General features: G+C 43.7%; 1 protein-coding gene across 4 annotated transcripts in view; it reads right to left on the bottom strand.

Annotated features, from left to right (window-relative positions):
* The window catches only part of LOC126260873 (serine/threonine-protein phosphatase 4 regulatory subunit 1-like), a 337,252-nt gene that overhangs the window by 109,900 nt on the left and 204,676 nt on the right, over window positions 1-22,676 (bottom strand). For 2 of the 4 annotated variants that reach the window (XM_049958310.1, XM_049958311.1), the window contains exon 1: window positions 17,165-17,527. The exons of the other annotated variants lie outside the window; for them this stretch is intronic. The gene's annotated coding sequence lies outside the window, so the exon portion shown is untranslated. Of the gene's footprint in view, window positions 1-17,164; window positions 17,528-22,676 lie in introns of those variants that run through there. 4 annotated transcript variants of the gene reach the window in all.

Raw genomic sequence — 22,676 nt, 5'->3', positions numbered from 1 at the left:
TAGACGCCCTGTGTTACCAGCCTCATTCGCACTGCCCCACCGAGCAGACCAACAAGCAAAAATAGTACTGCATTGTCATTCGTGAAATAGGTTCTAAGATAATTGCACAATTTGTAACAGACAGACAGAACGACCTAATAAGGTGTTAAACTACGGGTATATTTTTTAGTCTTATTTTAATTAAAATGGAGTACAGCAATTTAAGAATCGTATCTTTAAAGTAGCACCATTTCTATCACGTTGCACGTAAGGCCCTTTCCACTACAGTATACAACCTTCCTGAAGTATGTTGTTAAAACATTTCCACTCCGACCAGTCTCCCATTCTGGTTACTTCGGATATTTACAAAAGATGAATTCACCATTAGGGTATAAATCTTAAGAGCCTACAGAGAATTGTTCTACAAATTAAACCAAATCTTAGCAAAGAAAACCTCTCCTACTGAAGCGTGCTCAGAGCTTTGCACCTTGTATCACTAATATAAAGCAGATAATGACTAATTCTGCAGACAACGTTCAAACTCACCCTCCAACTCCACGAAATCTAAAATATATCGCAAGCATCAATAAAAAACTGTCTAACATGCGTTACGTCGTAGTTATGTTTAAGTTCAAATATTCTCACACCCAGCAATACGAATAAAAAGTATTACTTATTTGTAACTGCGGGACTCCTGATTCGTGGTCATGGCCGATCTTTCCGCGATTTCAAAGGGCCTTACTTCATACAGAACGTTCGCAGTTCGGTGGTTTTTATCGAAGAATATTCTGAACAAAAAGTTTGTGTCGAATGACTTAGCACACATCTCAGCTATCGCGCATGTGGTACAGTACGGTGATGCTATAACAGAAACTTAATTGGCTAATGAAAGACGTCGCCCACAGGAATTTCGTGCACTTTCTACGTATCGATAAGACGTCACTAGTTAGGAACTGCAGCCCAGCCCGTTACCGCGAAGTTAGCACGGCAGTCGTATCGAGTACCAATCGTCTCAAACCTGTGGGCTAATTCTGATACAGCTGAACTAGTATAAAACATGGCTTCTGTCGCTAACATCAGATACAAATGAAAGCCTGAAGGTTGTGGAACTTTGTTCGCAAAGCTTTCAATCAGGATATTAATGTATGATAAATGATATGGGTGTTTCGGTTAAGTTCTTTTACTACACGGCTGAAGTTCCTTTTACTACACAGCTGCCGTCAAGGACAAGCAGTTCCTACTAATTATTCTGAAACATAATTTGTTCCACACGTTGCAGCTAGCTGTTTCATCAGTACCGGCATCTCTGAACTATTAAATACAAACACTTGCAGTGGGAACTGATCCACTATTAGCTTCTATTATAGAACAAAATGCCAGATTCTGGAATAATTAAACCGATTTTACGACCACCGGAGCGTTCATCAGACTAACTTAACTGTGTAGCACTTATCAGTGCTAAAGCACATCTTAACGAGCGTATCAACAGTAGCACACACCTATTTAGTAATTTACTACACTTGCTATCTACATTTGTACACCACATCTATGTTAATTACGTCCCCTATTCCATTAGTGTATGGAATATATAAAAAATGGTTTCCTTGCGGTCTCTATGCATACTACCGATTTCTTGATCTATTTCCGTTTCGCATCACTTTGGGGTATTACCAACTAGGTAAGTAGTAAGCAGTCAACATTCCGAAGATTGTTTTCAACACTGCAGTGCTTTACTAGACAGTCTCATTAGATATGGTGTTGCCTTTCCCAGATCTTTGAACTGACTGATACCCTACCTACCAATGTGGATTACAAGCCATGATTCAACTAGGCATTTTTCACATTAACATTGTCAGACGTGAAAAAAGTGATAAATATTCTTTGACTGATAGGAGACCGAATCCGATACGTCTGCATACATAATCTGGCACTTTATCACCGAGCTAATGTAGAAAGACAATGGAAGTTGCGACTGTGCTGTTTTTCCACCCAAGCAGATTTTTATCTTAAAACAGTTGAATATTTGAAAAACTCCGTTCGCTCCATGAATCAATGTCGGAGCTCATCATAGTCTGTCTAGTGATTTAATGGATTCTCTATGGTGCTAGTACTCTTAATCTTTGGTCCGCAATGTCACTCTTTTTAAACACAACTGACCTGAGTCATTTTCGAGTTATGTTTGACGATTCGCAACGTGGGAGCCCTATAAACACGAGCCAGTGAAGGGCGCTAACTCCGCTGCGCATCCAAAGAAATCAAACTGTAGTTCAACTGCTGACGTCTTTTTCTCTTGGGTTTCAATAGGTGGTCCTCCTAAGGACCCAAACTTTCAGTCTCACCCGTCTTCGGAATGGTTCATGCCTTTGGGTGGCGTGGTTTGCGACAATGTTAACTGCAAACAGTCGGCAGCACGAAGGCGAGCCAAGACAAGCGTCTAATGTGCTCTGGTGGAAAAGTTGTGATTTAGAGCGAAAGTTCTGAGAACTCACCAACGTTACGACTGCAGAACGAAACTCTGCGGACTGATGGTTCAAATTTTTGGGCACAGCTTGCTCTACCCCCTACCTTCCCCCGTTTTGTGAACTTGTTCGACGACTGTTTCAACATCTAGTAAATACTACTACGCTGAGCCTCGTAGCCGTTTCCAGATCAGGAAGGGAAGTAAGATTATTTGTGACAGATGAGGTATTATTCTGTGACAATGTGCCAAGGTTTTAGAATGAGGTTACTCATTTTATTTCCGTTCTGGTGGTTCTCTTCACGTTTAGATCGTAGCGTTTATTTCTTAGAACAGGGACAACGTTGTATCCATAGAGTTTATCTTAACTTCATCGCTGTGAATCTTGTTCAGTATGTCCTGGATGTGGGGACAACACATTCCGTAGCTATACGGGATGCAGTGCTGTGACATCGCATCGCAAAACAGAAGGGAAATCATGACTGCCTTGGTACACATGTGCTTCGGAGGGCCGATTCATTGCTGCGACCTTTACCAGAAAAATGATTCGTGTGCTCGGCAATTTTAAGGTTGTATAGGGTAAATAATAGTCTACGCGCCTCCAATCCCAAATGCAATGCTTACTATGAATCTTGTGTTTCACAAAAACTACTCAGAGAACGTGGTATCAGGACCTTTTTGCTACCTATTAACATGGTATGTCAGCCAATGTAAGATGCCTTTCAGAAACTTCAGGAAGCGATATTGGATAAAATGTAGCAAATTTTCAAATGGAGCAATTACCTGATGTCAAGTATTTTTCACACAGGGATAAGAGGGCATTATTTGTGGCTTGGAATACAGAATTCAGTACTCCGTCTTAATGAGTAGGCACCGTCATTAGCAACCACACTGTAGTATGATAGGGCCACTGCTAATTCCGATGCGTAAACAATCTGACGGACGACGTCTGAAGCTCCAAAAAAGCCTTCGCAGACTAAGCAGTTGTGGACAGTAGTGGTCGTCAGATACGTCACGAAATACAGTTGCAAATATTGGCATCCGACTAACCTTAACTGTAATACGAGTAGAAACATTTAGGATCAGATGATTTGGCTACACGAACGGCGATCTAGTTCAACCCAAAGAGAGTGGATGGCACTGCCACGAATCTAGCCATGGAGAAAACAGATGGGCTCAAATTTATTGCACGAAAGACGTCTAACACTGTTCTTCATTGTGGGACCTTACCGCATGAAGTAATACCAGAAGACAGAAAAAATTCAAAAAGCTGCACGGAGGTGCCAAAGAAACTTTAATGGGAAACGCTGGAAGAGAAACTATGTGCACTGCCGAGACGGGGGAAAACGACACACCGCGAGTTGGGTGTACGTGATTGGCAGGGTACACTGTCTTAAGCGTTGTGACATGGCTACTGCGCATACCCGCACGCAGAAAACAGTACAAAGGTACTAGAATAAAACTTTTACTGGTATATAACGGGTTTATTCACTAATACAAAAAACAGGAGGTATACTTGCTTATGAAACTGGGAAGCAAGTTGAACATTAAAAATCACTAATTCACTAATGTGCTCCGAGGGAGAATCGGTATCAGGCTAACAAAGTTTTGATCACATACATGACTATAGTTACACAAATCAAATTTCCACAGCATATCACTTACAGCAATTTTCGCAAATACGAACTGTACAGAAGACAGATGGGCACCTTACAGTGAGCACAAAGGGCTTTTGTTTTGCGGTCACTTCACCTTGAGCATATTCCACATCCCGCTTACTTGTCTGAATCATTCTGGCGTTGTACAACAGTACAGGTTCTTCCAAGATCTAGCTTATTGTCAACCTCAGCTAAAGTTGTTTGTGGGTACTCTTCAGTCTCGAGCGTACAGCTGGGTCCACAAGTCCCTTGGCAAGCGACGTAAACAAAATTTCACTCTGCAGTGGATTGGGTGGGAAAGCTGTGAAATGGGCAAATTCATTGTCCAAGCTGATTTTGACCATGGCAACAAAGATAGTAAATGGTGGCAGATTGGCCCGACGGCTAGTAGCCTACGCGATACATTTTTCGTCAGTGGTTTCAACGCCTTCCTCAGTGATTTAACAACAATTTCTTGCTTGTTAGTAACTGCACTTATTTTTGCTATGGTACATGAATGATACAAGTAAGACAGCTTTATTTCCATTTGGCACAAACCATACTACAGTAAAGCCGTACATGTTGGGCATTTGTTTTCCGCCTCGCGCTCGGAAACCAAGCTGTATCTGCCTCATGTTTTCGCGAAGTGTCCCAAATAGTTGAAGCCAGTCTTCCGCAACTATTTCACCACTTCGAAGAAAAATTACCAGCTATCACATTCCGGTTGGTACCAAAAATGGGTTCTGAAAGCCGCCTAACAGCCTGCGTTGGTTTTGCAAGTTTCATCTCCAGATAGGGTGATTCTATCGCTATTTTTCTCCGAGTAAGTATATCCACTGATGAAATACGTATTAAGTGTCATTCAGGACCATAATTTTCAACCTATACTTACAGGGTTTGTTGGGTGTGTACATTTCAAACCTGCAGTTGTGTCTGAAACCCACCAACCCCTAATTAATGCTAGCATACTGAACGATTGTATGACTATTCTGGCAGTTTATGAAACATTCGATTAACCAGGAAACTGGAGCTCTTGGGTCAGTCTTCTTTCTTCTGTACGGCGTGGTCAAATCGAAGGCACACTGGCTCAGACATGCACTTCAGTTACATTACACTCCGAGAGATGTCCGTTCCTGTTCAATCAGTGGAGAATGGAGCATCTAGGTCTTAATTATTAGATTTGAACAGCAGGAAACTTCAAAGTGCATATAAAGCCTTCACCTTCTCAACGGTAGCATCTCTACAGTCAATCCTGTTTTTATCAACAAGTTTCCCTCTGAAGAGAGGAAAGGCTTTTAGTTTGTTATAAGTAACAGTTCTTCGGTGTACAATGCTGTCCGAGCTGCCTTGTAGGCCCTGTGATCCCTGGAATGTGTGTCGTCGTGCTATCAGCTGTGGTGCGAACATTCTTAGGTAGTGCTTCAGAGGGTCATTTGAATCTCTTCTTCCCACTGTAGCTCTTTTATGTAGCCATGACGGTTGGAGAGTTGCCAATAGCCCCGGTCGAAGGTGATCTCCCGGAGTCAGGTGTCCGTTGAGTATCCTCTTCATTGTCAGATAAGCTTTGTTCGGATGTAGTCCATTTCAATGTCAGTAGCCACGATTCTCCCATCTTCACTGCTGAAATCACTGAATTTACTCTACACCCAGGAGCTGCCCATTTATCAATTCCTATAATCCTGTGCCACCTCTAATAACATCCTCGAAGCAGGGATGTTTATTTCTGAAACAAAAGGAACGTTCGGTATAACTACGTAATCGGTGAGGATTGATATTTTGACGTTGTCAAAACTGACACCACGCGCCAGAAAAATGACAATACGGACTTCTTACCTTCCGCAGTGTGGTCACTGCAGCGTTCCAAGTGTGACTGACCTACTGAGAGCTACCAAAATGTGTTAGTTCCTGTGCGCATACGCTTCGCGCAGGTTTGTTATTTTTTCAAAAGTTGGGGGCACTGGCAGCCACATCACCAGTTACTGAGTAACGCGACAGCGCTGCTGGCAATATCAACCAAACGCAGTACCGAGTAGCTGTAACGTTTCACCGGACAGCCACCGGAAATGGCTAGGTGCGGGCGACAGAAGGCGAACTGACACGGACTGCGGGTGTAGGTGTACGCCCTAGCACACTGCACGCTGTCACCCACGCATTCGACGTTAAGCAAGGTCGCGGAGGGGCTGCGGGACTGGATGCGAGTGTACCGCGGCCGACGGGCCGCGACTGTACCGTGTCGGAATGTGGCCGCCCGGCGGCCGGCGGCACAAAAACAACATGGCCGCTTCCGGCTAGTAAGCTACTACACGCAGTGTAACGGGCCGCGGCGCGCCGGCCTGTGGCGCGTGCATTCCAGGCAGAGGCAGCGCCGTGCGCTGCTGCTGGCGCGGCGTTGCCAGAGCGCCTCAGCGGCTGCGCAGCGTCGCCGCCGCTGCTGCCGCGACGCGCCGTGACGCCCGTGGCGGGAAACGCGCACGCTCAGCCGTCGCCCTCCCATTCATTACGGACTTCGCGGTCCGAGAAGACTGATCGCGCCTCGCCAGCCTACCCGACCCAGCTCAGCTCTCCCTGGTGACTGCCACAAAGGTAGTTTGTGCAGTAGTTCCCAATCTTACAGAGATTGTCATCCCTGGAATACAGGATAATATGCCCAACGAAGTTTGATTCCAAACAACTTTAGACTGAAAGACCACAAACGCTTAGCGTAAGTTAGTTTAAGTAGTGCGTAAGTCTAGGGACTGATGACCTCAGCAGTTTGGTCCCTTAGGAATTCACACATTTTGAACACTTCGATAAAATTATTCAAACATATCTAACGTGTCTTTGTACTAGGTTTACCACTATAACAGGAAACGTCAGAAGTTGGTTAGATATGCTTAAAATTTCGTTGTTTTCATACCGGAAATTACTAGGAGATAGAAAAGCAATGGCTCTAAAAATGGACTATAATGAAAAGAGTGACTTGCGTTTGTAATGAAAAATTCAACGAGATAGAGGGGCATGTAGTCACGATAACGTGGGCAGATCGCCAAAGGAAGCGCGTTGTTTAATTCCTAGAAATAAGAGACGCCTGCCGACGTAGTGGGAGGTGGATAGATCATATTAGAACGCATCTTATACTTAATAACAGCAACGCCTGCGTAAGTGTTTAGTAGACTCCCGCAGTGCATTGTGGAGAGGTTGATTATAGTGGTAACTATAATCATGTAATAATAGTCTACCAAATAGCGACAATATCATTAAACAGACTAACCGTTTTTTATTTTAGCCTTTACTTTCGTTTTACCTCCATGCATTGCACATTTCGCGGTCAGAGATGGATGTCGCGTGGGGAGGGCCTCCCGGCGGGTAGACCGGATCGCCTGGTGCAAGTCTTGAGGTGACGCCACTTTGGAGACTTGTGTATCGATGAGGATGAAATAATGAAGACAAGTATCCAGTCCCTGAGCGGAGAAAATCTCCAACCCAGCCGGGAAGCACTTCTTGCTTCTTTGATAAGTATATCAATTACATTCATACTTACGTAATTCAGCAAAAATAAATAAATTAATCTTTGTTCATGACTTTTAGAGATAAATGCGTTTTACATCAGTTAATACAGAATTTATATGGAATATTTCGTCAACACGTCGAGGAACACAGAAAAACTTTACACACAGTACTGACGTACCAAAATAATAATTACTTCATAATTATGGAAGAGGTTCTAGCTTTCTCCTACCCCAAGTTCCACAGACTAGTACACGAAAACTACTCCCCTCATTCACCCATCCCTGTACCCACTTGTGAACCGTTCTAGCCTGTACATTCTTATACATTTAATCACCGCATGAAGTGTGACAAGATTTGTTCATACCTTCTTTAATAATTTCCTTATACTTGTAATATTGAGGATATTCAGCCCAGCTGTCAATTGTATGATTATTGCCACAACGTGTTTCGTGACATCCCATTTTCAAGTGCTAAAACTAAGGAAACCTAATAAAATTATCCTCATAAGGATTACAAACACTTTTAAGTTACAAACTACCTTAAAATCTTAATGCCATTAGGCCTCGTCGCAACTTTAAAACAAGCTGCACACGTGCATTGTCAACTCAAACCATGAAACATCACAAGCCGGTGCATCCACCATTCCCGAGGTATAGTTGCAAACAAAGCAGCTGCGATCACTAACCAACGATATTTACTTAACGTCTAACGCTCAGCACCAACGGTACTACTGTGTATTAAAATCTTAGAGATCCCTGTCTGGTCGTAGCCCATTCTGACTTAAAACTACCTGTAAGTTAGAATTCGCAAGGACTAGACATATTTCTCAAAGATTTTATGACAGTAGTACCGTTGGTGCTGAGCACTGGGCGTTAAGTAAATATCATTGTTAGTAGGTGATCGCAACGGCTTTAGTTTGCAACTGTACCTCGGGAACGGTGAATGCACGAGCTTGCGATGCTTCATGGTCTGAGTTGACAGCGTGTGCAGCTTCTTATTAAGTTGTGACGAGTCCTAATAGCATCAAACAATTTTTCAAGGTACGTTATAACGCAGAATGTCTAATCCTTATATGCATGTTGGTTTAAGGATTATTGTTTTATCTGGTTTCCTTGATTTTAGCACTTTAAAATGAGAATGTGGTCCTGAAACTTGTGGCAACCACACGATTGGCAGCTGGGCTAAATATCCTCAATAATGCTTAAATAACAGTAGTATGATGGCTTACATCAATTATGCTTGCGTTTTGCACACAGTTGTATAAATCTCTGGACAAAACTTGTGCAGTTATAAACTCAAGATAATATGTGCTCTAAGTAGTCAAATTATTTGAGGAAGGCCTAGAAGTGCAACCTAGTTGCTCAGGAACCACCGTAAACTAGGGCAACTTTGCCACCATTTCTGTGTGCCCTGTGAATTTCCTGAATCATCCATTATCGGCACCAATGCACAGGGCACACAAAGAATGACAAATCTGGAGCCCATTTTAGGTTTATTCGTTATTTCCTATTCTGTGGGTGCTTTGTCTTTCAGATTGTGGAACATGCATTTTCTAGTAATCTTCAAAAGTGTGTAAGTGAAAACTACTATCATTCAATGTAGTACATAATTAGGTTTCAATATTGTTTTATAATTAAAGCTGTGTGCTATATTTCGTATAATAAAAGAACTTGGCAAGGTTGCACCAAGAAGGTTGCTAAAAATGGAACAACTTTGCCAAAGTGGACTTATGCCCTTTTGTTGCCGCTTTCACACCAGTTCAACATTTTTGGATCTGTATAGTTGGTGTGTGTGTGTGTGTGTGTGTGTGTGTGTGTGTGTGTGTGTGTGTGTGTGTGTGTGTGAGTGAGAGAGAGAGAGAGAGAGAGAGAGAGAGAGAGAGCGCAAATGGCTGCTTTACACACTATCTATAGCTCATCGTGGAAACTGATTCGATGAGAAGCAGGTTTCACAATTCAAGAATAACTTATCCGGCGATGACATTGTTCTTTTGATAGAGAATCTTCTCTTGTCAAAATATTACGCAAGAGCTAGTGATGGAGTAGATCAGTTTACGAGGGTGGTCCCATAAGTACCCGGTATAATCGGGAGATGGCAGTCGTTGAAAAATATCTCTGGATTAAAAAGTATACGGTCTATAAATAGTATGTTTCAAGTTTGAAGACGCCACATTGTTTTGCATTTGTTTGGCAGCCATCAGTAGTGAACGTTGTGAGTGAAATCAAGAAATTGAGGAAATTGGTCATCGTTAAGTGATGTTTGTTGTTGTTGTCGTCTTCAGTCCTAAGACTGGTTTGCTGCAGCTCTCCATGCTACTCTATCCTGTGCAAGCTTCTTCATCTCCCAGTACCTACTGCAACCTACATCCTTCTGAATCTGCTTAGTGTATTCATCTCTTGGTCTCCCCCTACGATTTTTACCCTCCACGCTGCCCTCCAATACTAAATTTGTGATCCCTTGATGCCTCAAAACATGTCCTACGAACTGAACCCTTCTTGTAGTCAAGTTGTGCCACAAGTTCTCTTCTCCCCAATCCTATTCAATACCTCATCATTAGTTACGTGATCTACCCACCTTATCTTCAGCATTCTTCTGTAGCACCACATTTCGAAAGCTTCTATTCTCTTCTTGTCCAAACTGGTTATCGTCCATGTTTCACTTCCATACATGGCTACACTCCATACAAATACTTTCAGAAACGACTTCCTGATACTTAAATCTATACTCGATGTTAACAAATTTCTCTTCTTCAGAAACGATTTCCTTGTCATTGCCAGTCTACATTTTATATCCTCTACTTCGACCATCATCAGTTATTTTACTCCCTAAATAGCAAAACTCCTTTACTACTTTAAGCGTCATTACCTAATCTAATCCCCTCAGCATTACCCGATTTAATTTGACTACATTCCATTATCCTCGTTTTGATATTGTTGATGTTCTTATATCCTCCTTTCAAGACACTGTCTTTTCCGTTCAACTGCTCTTCCAAATCCTTTGCTGTCTCTGACAGAATTACAATGTCATCGGCGAACCTCAAAGTTTTTACTTCTTCTCCATGAATTTTAATACCTACTCCGAATTTTTCTTTTGTTTCCTTTACTGCTTGCTCAATATACAGATTGAACAACATCGGGGAGAGGGTACAACCCTGTCTCACTCCTTTCCCAACCACTGCTTCCCTTTCATGCCCCTCGACTCTTATAACTGTCATCTGGTTTCTGTACAAATTGTAAATAGCCTTTCGCTCCCTGTATTTTACCCCTGCCACCTTCAGAATTTGGAAGAGAGTATTCCAGTTAACGTTGTCAAAAGCTTTCTCTAAGTCTACAAATGCTAGAAACGTAGGTTTGCCTTTTCTTAAGCTTTCTTCTAAGATAAGTCGTAAGGTTAGTATTGCCTCACGTGTTCCAACATATCAGCAAGAACCAAGCTCCACATGTCTTTTGGGCATTTCCACAACATAGCTCTTGGTACATCAATGGATTTCTTTGAAGATGCAGAGAAACATCTACATGTTGCCATGGCAACAAATGCTCAATCTATAGTCACAACAGCCATGCTGTGCTCTACAGCTCCACTTCGAAGGACATTTTCTCATCCTGTCTGTCCAAACTGTGCCACAAAATTCATTGCCTAAAAACCAACTATCTGCGAGCACTTGGAATGCTGTTTCTCTGGCTAAGTTTCTGTCAATGCCAAAGCAATATCCCAGACAAATCTAACACCATTGCTGGGCATATTTTTGCCAACAAATTTCATTAATTAGAGATCAAGTCTGAAGCATCAGCCTTCATAAAAGATTTGTAGCCCATTTTGTGAGGCCCATTTCTTACATGCTGTTTCAAACTGCTTCTATCCTTGGCTGTAATATTTGTTCACCAAAAACGTGTTATTCTTTTGAGTTGACTGTCTGCAACTACAATGCAGAGAAAAGTGGACAAATTTTAGAGTTTGTCTATTAGCTTCATCCAATTCTTCATTACTGATAATATGAAAATACTGCAGTAGCTGGAAGAACCAATTTCTAGTCATCACAAAATGGAATGCATTTTCAGTATGACCTAGTGCACTAAAGTACCAACAAAATACTCGAATTCACTGTTGATTGCTACAAAGAAACAATCTCTCTCTTAAGCATAAATGTTTCATTGCTCAGGTACGAGTTCAAATACACCCTTTAGATATGCTTTATAACATTGCAAAGGTATCATGTTCTCTATTGGTGGTGGATGTGATCCTTTCCACTCTGTGTCTGGGATCACAATTTTAGCAAAAAATTATACTCATACACTTACATGTATGTTTCACTTGCTGCAGCTGCTGTGTAGAGGGTGCTCAATTTGTGTTACAGTGGCTTACATCTGATTCTGGCTGAGGATCTACAACTATCACTTCTTAACAAATAAACCTGAAATTTAAGCAAATAGACATCTATGTTATGTAATTACAAATGAACTTTTTGAACATAATTACTTTTGTTAATGATCCTTACCTTTGGGCCTTCATGTTCTGTTTCTTGCTCCTATGTAACTTCTGAAACTACACCCCCCCCCCAACCTTTTCCACCATATGAGTGAAAATCATGGCAGCTGTTTCGGAAACAGCTTGAGGACTTTCACCTATTTGTACAGTCCCATCTCCATCCCCAATATCTGGTATACCACCACATGGGACATGAATGCATTGATTATCAGGTAGCCTAAATGGATTATACATTTTAGGTCAGCATTAGTCAGAAAGCTGGACACTGTTTAACAAACCTAGATTGCAATTTTACAACTGAAAACCAAAATTTGAAACACCAGTATCAATAGATTTGTAGAGTAAGGCACTAAATTATGGAATTACCACTCTGTTGCTTTGAAGCAACATAAGATTTTTCAGTTTGCCTTACCTGAAAATAATTATTCTAGAAAAATGTATGATGTACTTGAGAAGGAAGGATTGTCACAACATATGAAAATTATTTCAATGTAAACAAAAGTGTAGTCACAGCAAACTGTCACTCCCAACAATATTTCACCTCCCTGCTCACGATTTCCTGCCACCTGTTAAGAACAGTTAAAACTGTCTCGACAAACTGTGGCAAAGGGTGGTAAAAAGCAATCTAATGTGAAATATACACATGGAAGGACGTTCCCTACAAGTAGTGAAGGGAAAAGGATTAAAGCATACTTCAGTCACTTGCTAGTAGTAGTACCTCCACCTCTCAAATTAAACTGCAACAACACCAACTTTACTGATAAAGGATGAAGAAAGATTTCTTGGAGGATGCAAGTATCCAGAAAGAGTTCTATGTCATACCATACCAAAGCAAGTATTTTAGTGTTCACAGCGTCAGTATCGGGACAACTGCATTCTCTTTTCACAGTGTATCATCCAAAGTAGTTGTGGGACTCACTGATTTTAGGCCTGAAAAGAACAAACAGCAAGTGGACACTTTGATGATGGGTATTTTGAAAACTGGTTTATCCATAGTTTTTTTTTCAATTGGCAAAAAAGTATCTGGTCCCAAATAATGGAATCTTAGTAGCCATGCAAATCTAACAGTTATAAGGTTTAGTATCCACTACCAACATGAAAAATCTGTAGGTCTTTGGAAACGAAACTTTCAGTAGGGTGTAAACAAAACTCTTCAAGCCAAAATAACAGTAGCAAAGATGATCATTTACATATATTGGACCAGCAGTGTTACAAACACCCATATCCCAAACAATTGCAGAAAGCCAACTTTTACTAGTTGTTTCTTGAAATACAAATGGTTATAGATAACTATGCTTTCACCTTTAGAGTTCTACAGAAAACACACTTATTAGGCCTAACGGTGGACACATGTTTTCATTTCACACTAGAAATTCGAGAGTGCCTCCTGAGGGGCAATCCTATCTACAGCAGATCTCTGGAGGCACCATTGCCAGTACACTTTCTGATGTAATGTATAACTTGGTAATTTCTTTGCGCTGTCACTACGAAACATAGTATGCAAGAGCATCAAAGAGCTGCAACATATTGGAACTGCTATCGGTAAATTACTACATTAGGAACTTCGGTATCAACTATCTTGAAAATTTAAATTTATGATTTTACTGTCGTACAACCATCGAACTCTGCACCCAGCGAGTTCTATAAACACAGCAAATCACGGATCCTTAAGTGAAAATTTTTGGCCAACCAGTCATTAGGAGATCCAAATGTTGGAAATACTTTGTCTGCCCTTTATTTGGTAGATAATGTGACTTGCCCCTCAAGAAGTGCCTTCTATTTTAAAAATCAGCTTCTTTGCCGCTTCCTCCAGTGACAAAAAGACTTACTGAAACGGCGAAGAAGAACGCTTTAATAGCTTTTAACAGTTTCTATTGTACACCTTCAAACTTCGGTGCTAAGATTTCAGTATACATTGCACTGTTCCTCTAAGGCGCCCGCGAAATCACTAGTAGTATCCTGTTTGTCAGTCGTTTGTGTAACCAAAGAAAATTGTATTTTTACCTGTGAATACAGACTGGCAATTTAGCAGTTATACAGCTGTTCTGCTTCTGGCCCCTAATATCCAACAAATTTGTACATTAAAGATACCAATCGTTTGTTTGGCTTAGTGTGACTGCGTGAAATAAATTTAAACCAGGTGCTTGGTTCGCTGTCGTGTACAGGATCTATGACAAAAACAGCGCCGTATTCTTACGTCCAACCAGGTGGTGATAAGGAGCAGAGGGGTAGGGATTGGAGGGGGACTGCGAGGGGAAGATACTTCGTGTTGACAGGGTTTGGGGTGGGGGAATAGCAATCTAGCCGAACTCATTCAGTGGGCGTTCGCGGGCGGTCCCAGAGTACGGGCCACAAATATTTACGTACCTGGTGAAGCAAAACGCCTTACATTAGTAACTCTTAGAGTTCCCTAAAATTAATTCGGTCGAAGACTAGAGATAAGGAAGATTCAAATGCACCGACAATTCATCGAAAATCCTTTTTTACACTTTCTGCGAAAAATATAACGAATGTATGACCTGTCGAAGGAAATATGAAAGCTCGGATACGTTGGAATTACACTGTTTCGTTCCACCAACATACTTAGCTCCTCGTTGTGGAGTAACGGAGGTCTGCTCTACATATTATATCAAACTGCGACAAGCAATAGTCATGCAATACATCCTTCACTTCTTTTGCAATTATGTGGTAGGACGACTGCATCAACAGACTGAACGATATCAAGTGATGGCTTTCGGTCTTACAAATCAATTTCGCTGAAGAATGCTAGTTACCTATAATGCAGCATGACATTAACCAACTCAGTTTCGGTGTCACGAATGAGCCTCACTTCCGTCTCAAAAACCTTATAAGGTATTGAGTGACTATATGATTATGGACTGTGACTTGATACAACACTTCCGCACAAACACACCCCTACCTACCTACGTTTCTAGTTAAACGTGTATACGGACAACTATCACTAAAGCGTTAAGTATTTGACTAAATAAATCTGCCGCATTCACGGGAGGAAATGCACGCACAAAACACAAAACTAAATCTATGTCGAATAAACTGAACTGTCTGTTTTTAGTCTACTTAAAAACAAGAAAAATTATCACACCTAAGAAGGCGCTTCCCAACAACAATATCTTGGCAGTAGCCTTTTAATAGAAGTAAATGCCTTGGCAACAGCCTTTTAATAGAAGTGAAACACGAATAGCACAGAACACAAGCTTTTGAAGTGCGTTACAGAAAACAGGTTTATTATATGGGTGGAATGAATAATGAAAGGATCTACAATTAATCGGCCTGAAACAACCTTCGTAGTGTATGACTATAAGGAGGTGCAGGTTTGAAGACGAATGTGGCATCAACGAACACTAATTTCGCAATGGAGATAGAGGGGTGGCGTGGGCGTGAGGGAATATTTCACAGGAATACCAAGTCACATGGTCGGAATGGGTGCAGTCAGCTACAGTTACACAGGAAAGATGCGATAGGATGGAGTAGCGTGGCGAGCAGCATTAAACCTGTCTTCAGACAAGAGGTAACATTCAAAGGTTTATCTACATTTCGTTTAAATGATCGTTAATACCCATTCCGTTAGCATCTAAAAAAATAAAAAATTCTCATATGGCGATGACAAATCTAGTAAATAGATTAATACTGTTCTGTTTGCAAATAAAAATGTAAATTTAAATAAATAAAACAGGTATCGGCATTTTGTTCGAACTGGGGATTCGTTTATTACCTAGTAAAATCGAAGGTATGCGTAGAAGTATGTCGAAACAAAGGGATTCTACAGATAAACATTTACGGTGGGTTACGTCCCTTTTTTCAAAAGGCAAAAAATTTACCTCAGGAAAGGTTCGGTAGCCCGGAGCAGCTTAGTGCACATATTAAAACACGTCCGTTCAGCATGTCTTCGACCCCACAAAATCACTATCTACCTAACATCACGAAAGTAGCCGAACAGGGGGCATTCTGAACTAAATAATATGTAGTGACAACCCATCTCACACGTGGACAGTCTTCGAATGTCTAACGCGTGTGTTGTCGGTGTAACAGTCGACAGAAAAAGTAGAAGGCATTGCGAAGAAGGGACTTTGCAGAGAATTCACAGTCTAGTCAAAGAATGTCGCAAACTCTTTCACAGACCAGATTCTAAATGTTGGTCAGGGTGTGGTATATTATCCCTTATATTGATTGATGGCAGGCAGTGGAGCAAGACTTCGTTCCATATTTTACACTTTTCATTGTAAATTAACACTGCTGGCTGAAGAATAGCGTTAATGACATCAGACGAAATTACTAAGTATCTATGTGTGTACTATGTTGATATACATGAATCATTAAAATCAAGTACTTGGCCGGACGAGCGGGGAGAGGAAGCTGTCGCTATTAAACTCCAATAAGGCGTCACAGTAACGACATATTTCTACATTCGTGTCCAAAACTCAATCACAAACTAAGTTCGGGGTCGCGCCACCTCCCTTTGGACGTAACCATGATGCGCATCGTCGCTGGGGGCGCTGCACATGCCCCGGTGCCTCGTGGGTCAGCGACGCATGAGTAGTAAACACGTTTCATACTCATGACAGGCCAGTGACGCCGTTACGAGCTCCTCGCTGCCGGAATGGTCAGTTCTCTTTCGTCTTTGATGTCGCGGTAGTAAACTGAATATTTTACACGCATATGCAATTACAATGATAACGGTCAAAACAAAAGTGGGTATCAACTGGGCCGTGGGGAGAAAGTCTAAAACCACTGCCAATAACAAATACAATTTGAACACAGCACGGTACAGCATGAGGGTCCACGGCGCACAGTGCAACACTAAAAGCGTGTGAAAAGCTCCGCGACCTGCCCCACGGCGGCACACCAGAAAGAGCGCCTAACCGCGCCCGCTGATGCTACCCGCAACGCGACGCCCGGCCTCAGACGCAACGATACGCACGCACTTCGCCATATTGAATGAGCACCGTGGCGCCGGATCCGGTGCCCACACTCCACGTGTCTTTCCTTCCACTTACAAACTATTTTGTAGAACACGTGACAAGGGAAACAGAACCAGTATTATACACAAATAGTATACGAAAAGAAATTGACTGCCGGATAAACCAGCATCCCTTACTGTGTCGGCTGCTGGCGGTCGATTGTCGCCGACGTACTCCGTTCGACGTTCGGTACGATACAGAGTCACTGGCGGTTCGCATCTCGGGCGCCCTCGTGGCCAGCGGTGCCGCAGCCGCCGCCATTACTGCTTCCACTGCTGGTCACCGAACCGCACCAGTCCTCCCGCTAAACACGACAGCCACGCTGCGGAAGTCACTCACCCGTTTCGAGCGCGACGGACGATCTTGCGTGGAGTGACGACACGCAGTATACATCCGCGTTCAGCTCGCTGCGGTGAAATCACGCGACGGACACCGAGACGAAGTACGTCGCAACACCCCACCGCTTACGCGACTGAACTAACTGCGTCACACGCGGTGGATGCCCGCGCGCACGGCCGCAGCTTCACTCGCCGGCCGCTTGGAGGCGCGCCGTCCTCGAACCCGACCCGCCAGGAATGCAAATGGCCGCCAGTAGCGGAGTCCCGAGACGCGAACCACCTGCCCGCCACCGACGCCAGGAATAGCGGCCGGATCGGCGCCACCGGCGGAGTATATTTTCCGTCGAGACGACGCCGTCTCCACTGCCGTCGGCCGATGACCGCCAAGTACTGTATGCACGTGCGAGGACGGCCGCAAACTGGGCGGGGCGGGGCGCTGCCTGCGCGCACATCGATCGTCCCAACCACTGGCGCCCTCTGTCGGGAACTCGAGGCCCCCTCCCCTCACCAACTCACTTCCCCCACCAACATCAGAGCCAAAAGGCTCCTAACCGCATACGAACATTTCATGATCCACCATCTCACTCTACGAAGCGCGCGCGGCAGAAACGAGGAAGTGACGTCACCAACCAGTATCCGTGCAACTGGCGGGAAAACGTACGCTAGCGGAAGTTGCGTACCTCGTGGACACAACTCAGTGCTTACGTTTGACCTGCAAGTCAGCAGTCCTTCAGAATTTTCTGTCTAACGCGACAGGCTGTTACTACAATTGCAAATGATCGTGCTAACGTTCTGATATAAGGCGCATCCGAATTACCTCAGTTTCTTATCGCTGCAGAGTGAAAGATTCATTCTGGAATCAATTCCTCGCCCTTGTATACAGCCCGTATTAATGACGTAAGTTTCCACAATTTTTTTATAACCAAATTGTTATATAATTAAAACTAAACACTTATTAATTACTTCAAACGTAACAACAGTCTCGGCACTATTTGTGAAGGAAGAAAAAAAATTACGAAAGCTTAAAGCTATTAGTGTAGGCTGTAGAAACTTTAAGTACTGGTAAAAGAAATCGTAAATCAATTAATTTAAGGAATACCGGCGGCTGAGTTATTTTCCATAGTTCTCACTGTATTCTCATGACACCATGGGCCGAAGAGTAAAACTAATGTAAACAATGGTTTCCTACTGTATCACAATCGTCACTGTTCTTTACAATTTAAGTTTGTCTTTGGCTGCTGTTAAATAAATCTTTCTTTTAACGTTAATACAAAACTAAATGAAAGCCAAAGGATTTGAGTTTCTGCGTACTATATAAGTTATACAACATCATACGTAGAAGTATTAAAGGAATAGATTTTCAATATTCTGTGATACAAATGATGGCATTTTGCTGGTTCATCCTCGAAATACAACCTAAGGCAAATACGTAGAACAGATCGAGCTGAAGGCTTGAACCAAAGACTGCAAGGCTCTGAGACAAGCTGGGTTGTGACTTCGTTGACTTGAGCCATAATGTTAAGAACTGCAGGATCCTCCTAAATGAGTCAGGAGTGCAATATACATCACACGCAGCCAACTAGGTAGGTGTGGGGACATACACAACGATTTTTTAGACTGGGCAACTCCCCATCGAATCCAAATAACAACTGTAAGAAATCCAGAACTATCAGAGAAGGTTTGTTCAACCTGCGGCACAGTGCCACTGGTGTAAAAGAAGTGAAGTGGCACACACTTTAAGACAGACGGGAACTATCCCGAGAAAGCCTATATACAAAGTTTCAGGAATCGGATTTAAATGACTAGTATAAGAATATGCTGCAACCCCCTATATATCGCTCCAGTATGGATTGTGAGAAGATTAGATTAGTTACAGCACACGCTGAGACATCTAAACGGTCATTCTTCCAGCGCTTCCATACGGGAAAGAACCCTAGAAACTAGAACACAGGGATGTACCCTCTGCCACGCATTTCACAGTGCTTTGCAGAGTACTGATATGGATCATAGTCCTCACAGGGTTACGATAGGATGGCCAAATGGCGATAATCGGTTGTTCGTGTTTAAGTATACAGAAGACGAAAGAAAAAAGAAGTTTTCATGATTCGTTCAAACTTCCTTCAAAACTAGAAACGTAACTGTTGATGCGTCTTATTCGTGACGACAAGCGCACCACCACCATCTATTACGTGCGACAGCTCTTTGCAGAAAACTGGCTGGCTGGTTGGTTGGTTGGTTTAAGAGAGGGAGGGAAAGGGACCAAACTGCGAGGTCATCGGTCCCTTGTTCCCCGTAAAATAATTACACAAGGTAAAGAAGAAAATAAAGGAGACGTACAGCACAGAAAAAGGAGAAAGGAAGAAACACAAGAGCGAAAGGACAACCTACACTACCATGGACAAAACGGGAAAGAAAACCACAGAGAGATGCAAGAAACAGGTAGAAGGGGTAAAAACGAGAGAGCAGATGACCGTGGCTGGCCGGTCACGAGAATAAAAAGGAAAAGCCAGCCACTCTGCGACACACTAAACCATCCACCCTAAAAGCATTAGAGTGGACAACTCAAAAGGACAAAGAACATGCGCTAAAACTTATGTAGAATGATAAAACCCACTGTCATGTATAAAAGGTAAAACTAAATTAGCCGATGAAGCGTTGTCAGCTGAAATTAATGGCAACGAGTCCGGTAACTGAAGAGTCCGCCGCAGGGCAGCCACAGGACAGCTCAGTAGTAAATAACGGAGTATTTACGAAACTGAAACAGGGGGTAACACACCTGAATTTAGTACGTTGCTTGTGCCATTCCTTGCAACTGGTTGTTTCAGTTGCTGCATAAGAATTTTTATCGAGAAATTTGGAGTTTTTAATTAAAGACACATGATTGGTTTAGTCACTCGTCTTCCAAACAATCTCTCTATAAGGAGTCAGTGTCAGCCGGGCGCCCGACACTGAGATGGGTCATCACAGCACAAAAGGTAGCCGTGTGTCACCCAAGCGTGGCCAATGCGCAGTCGGCAGAGAGCCACAGAGTTGCTGCGAGATGCCCACATGGACTGCCACACATTCGTAGTCTCCTTTATGGCACGCAGTTTGTTGTACCTGCTGAGTTTACGCCATTTCGGCTCCAAAACCTACGAAACCTTGCGGAGTAGCATTGAACGCTGGTCAGTTGCAGAGAAGCCGATCTCCATAAGCGGTTTCCGCGTAGCCTGTCGGCAAGTTCGTTGCCTGCAATTCCGACATGACCTGGAGACCAGACAAGCACCACTGAACGAATGGACCGTTCCAGGGCATAGATGGACTCCTGGATGGTCGCTACCAAAGGATGACGTGGGTAGTACTGGTCCATAGCTTGTAGGCTGCTCAAGGAGTAAGTACACAGAAGAAGCTACTCCCCAGGGCATGAACGGATGTGCTCAAGAGCACAAGATACAGCCACCAGCTCGGCAGTGGAAACACTGCAGCCATCGGGCAAGGAAGGCTATTCAATATGTCCTCAATGGACATACGGGAAGCCGACGTGAGCATCAGCCATCGAGCCGTCGTTGTAAACCAGTTCGTGGCCTCGTTACATGTCAAGAATCGAGAGGAAGTGGCAGCGGATAGCCGCGGGGTTAACTGAGTCCTCAGGGCCATGTGCAAGGTCCAGGCGAAGCCGCGGCCTAGATGTATACCATGGAGGTGTACGTGAATGGACCTCAAGTAAAGGTGGTTAAAGGCAACGACTCCAGTTCGGAAAGAAGGGATCAGACACGAACTGCAACTGGAAGCCCTGACCTGGGCCGCCGATGTAGGAGATGAACCGCCGTGGGTGGGGACAGGAGACGGTGATTCGGATGCGCAGGAGAACTATGAATGTATGCAACATAACTGGCCAGCGGTTGTGAACGCCTAACCTGCAATGGAGGGACTTCGGCCTCCAAAAGGACGCTGGTCACTGGATTCGTCCTAAACGCTCCTGTCGCTATGCGAACGCCACAGTGGTGGACTGGGTCGAGTAAATGCAACGCTGAGGGCGCCGCCGAACATAAACCAGACTCCCATAATCACGGCGCGATTAAACAAGGCTCTGTAGAGCTGCAGCAGCGTAGAGCGATCTAGTTGGTGATGCTCGAGCAGCGGAGGGCATTGAGATGCTGCCAGCACTTACGCTTAAGTTGACGAAGGTGAGGAAGCCAAGTCAATCGGGCGTCTAAAACCAGTCCGAAGAATCGATATGTCTCCACTACAGTGAGTGGATCGTCATTGAGGTAAATTTCTGGTTCTCGATGAACGGTACGACGCCGACAGAAGTGCATAACGCACGACTTTGCGACTGAAAACTGGAAACGGTGGGCTACAGCCCATGACTGCGCCTTGTGGATGGCTCCCTGTAGGTGCTGCTACGCAACATCAGTACTGGTGAAGCAGTGCGAAATGCTGAAGTCCTCTGCATACAGAGGTGAGACGGGCGGCCCTACAGCTGCTGCTAGACCATTAATGGCCACTAAATATAGGGAGACACTCAATACAGAGCCCTGTGGGACCCCATTCTCCTGGATATCGGGGGAACTATGGGAGGCATCAACTTGGACATGGAAAGTACGAAGCAGCAGGAAATTTTGCATAAAAATCGGGAGCGGGCCTCGGAGACCCCACTCGTATAATGTGGCAAGGATATGTCGCCAGGTGGTGTCATAAGCTTTTCGTAAATAAAAAAAGACGGCAAACAGGTGTTGGCATCTGGAAAAGGCTGTTCGGACGGATGGCAGATTCGAGGGACAGAAGCCGCATTGACATGGAGCCAGTAGGCCACCTGACTCCAGGACCCAATCCAACCGCCGACACACCACACATTCCAGCAGCTTACAAAGAACGTTGGTGCGGCTGATTGGTCGATAGCTATCCACATCAAGCGGGTTTTTACCGGGTTTTAACACTGGAATTATGGTGCTCTCCCGCCATTGCGATGGAAAAATGCCATCGCACCACATCCGGTTGAAGATGTCGAGGAGATATCGCTTGTAGTCAGATGAGAGATGTTTAATCATCTGACTGCGGATCCGATATGGCCCTGGAGCTGTGCCGGGCAATGTGCAAGGGCACTGAGGAGCTCCCACTCTGTAAATGCGGGCGTTATAGGATTCATTGTGGCGTGTCGTGAAGGGGAGGAATTTCCCTTCCAGCCGCCGTTTGAGAGTGCGAAAGGCCGAGGGTAATTCTCCGACGCAGAGGCTCGAGCACAGTGCTCAGCAAAGTGCTCGGCAATCGCGTTTGCATCGGTAGATAACACGCCATTTACGTTAACGCCGGGAACAACTGTTTGTGTCTG

Source organism: Schistocerca nitens, chromosome 5, assembly GCF_023898315.1.
Source record: "Schistocerca nitens isolate TAMUIC-IGC-003100 chromosome 5, iqSchNite1.1, whole genome shotgun sequence".
NCBI lineage: Eukaryota > Metazoa > Arthropoda > Insecta > Orthoptera > Acrididae > Schistocerca > Schistocerca nitens.
Note: the sequence above shows the minus strand (reverse complement) of the source record. Positions and strands in the feature narration are given on the sequence as shown.